Genomic DNA, 1,925 nt, shown 5'->3' with positions numbered 1-1,925 from the left:
AACTTTATTATATAAATTTGTAACACGATTCAAATCAATACCTGTGTAATTTTAGTGACATTATCTAAACATTTTGTATGTTCATTGAATAAAAAATGCTCAATGATCATTCAATATGAACATTGTATCAGAAGTACCAACTCGCACAAAAAGTTATTAGGTAAGCTTTAACGTCTCAAGCTAATATCAAACATGAATCAACAACTTAAAGGAATATACCAGCTAGATCACTCCCATGGAAAAATAGTCCATTGTGATTTTCATATTTAAGCTATAAGAGTGAAGAAACTCATTAATGAAGGTAAAAACAGAATTTAAGCACACCAATCCATCCGAAAGACATAGATTAAAAAAATACAAAAAATAATGAATTCAAACTATATTTAACTGGATTCCTCTCACAGGAAGAAGCTTAATTAACCTATTTAGAATAAAATAGTTAATGTGATTATGAATCAGATCAAAAATTTAGAAATCTGAAACAGTCTTAGCTAAATACCAAAATGAATTAGATCAGCAAACCATAAAAAAAAAGTTTATATGAGCCGACTCGAATATTGGCTTCTTCAACAACCCATTGATTAAAAAGTTTAAAATCATGTGATTGATTTACAACCACAAGTACTTCAACAAGTTTCACCATTATCACAATCCGAGGAGACAATTAAGTAGCAGAGAAAAAATGACAGCCTCTAAGATTCAGAAACTCTAGATTCTAAGAGGTAAGCTTGCTAGAGGTTTTAGGGTTGATTATAAATATCACATTTGTTTTACTTTCTTAGTTTTAGACCGGAAAAGATATCGAAACATCAAATACTTAATACGATCAAACACAAAGACGGGAACATAAAAAGATTTGCAGAAGATCTCAAGATTGTTTTCACATTATCAGATAAATATGAGTCAAAAAGACTAAAAAAAATGGATTAAATGAGTGGAAAAAATTCACTCATTCACTGAGGAAACGTCACCGATAACAAAGGTGGAACAACCGGAGTTCCGACACAACAAAACTTTGTATAGGCCTTCGAACATTTGTCTAGTTATATAACACAAACAAAAATCCAAACCAACCTATAAATCCATTAAAAGAGAAAACCCAAAACTTCACAAACCAAAACCACAATTTCTTAGTTAAAATTAAAAACCACTTACGTTAAAACAAAAGTCGCGGAGATGAAATGACATACAATCTTACAGAGAATAACCAGAGTAATTTTCCCTCGTCTTCAAAATTTCAATACTCTGCCTGAAATCCAGACAAAAGATCAACAATATCAAGAACTTATGGCATTACATCGGATAATGAAAGATTTGTTAGAAAAGAATTAAAAAATAGACAGTTAACTACCCTTTGATGAAGAATCCATGAACCAGAGAAGCGAAAGAAAAAATTGAATATAGATGATTCTTTCTTGTTTCTTATCGAAAACCTGTACATGATAATTTATTAGGAATCCAAAACCAAAATAACAGAGCTAACTTAAAATGATTTCATTTCTCAAAATTGAATAGAGATGATTTTTTATGGTTGTGTATCAATACTGTAAAAGTTGTAAAGTTAGATTAGGTCCAAAACCAAAATAACAGAGCTACCTGATATGCTATCTTGGAATTTCCAAATTCAACTCTTGTACAAAGTACAAGTCGTGAACATCTTTCAATATACTTCAACTGTTCTATAGCCGACAAACACAATTTCCACTCTGAACTGCGATAAGAATCAAAACCCTTGTTGTAAATATCAGAACGTGAAGAAGAGGATAGATTAGCAAACCAAGATCTATACGAAGTGGGTAAGAATTTTGTGCTCTGACACAGCTAGAAATGATGGGTACCTACATGTTGTTTAAGTGTAAGATTTGATAGTGTCACTATTTTTGACAATTTGACAGAGCCTATACTAAACATTTTGATTTTTAGGC

The 1,925-nt window shown here is 31.0% G+C and overlaps 1 long non-coding RNA gene across 1 annotated transcript; it reads right to left on the bottom strand.

Annotated features, from left to right (window-relative positions):
* Positions 1-1,139: 1,139 nt before the first annotated feature.
* Positions 1,140-1,713, bottom strand: LOC147550591 (uncharacterized). The gene is made up of 3 exons (XR_015237187.1): positions 1,597-1,713; positions 1,352-1,433; positions 1,140-1,249 (listed from the first exon to the last, which is right to left on the bottom strand). It is a non-coding gene; the product is annotated as an uncharacterized LOC147550591 (long non-coding RNA).
* Between the last annotated feature and the right edge of the window lie 212 nt (positions 1,714-1,925).

Source organism: Eschscholzia californica, unplaced genomic scaffold (genome assembly GCF_041429995.1).
Source record: "Eschscholzia californica isolate CP2 unplaced genomic scaffold, dmEscCali1.0.p SCAF_3, whole genome shotgun sequence".
Taxonomy (NCBI): domain Eukaryota; kingdom Viridiplantae; phylum Streptophyta; class Magnoliopsida; order Ranunculales; family Papaveraceae; genus Eschscholzia; species Eschscholzia californica.
Note: the sequence above shows the minus strand (reverse complement) of the source record. Positions and strands in the feature narration are given on the sequence as shown.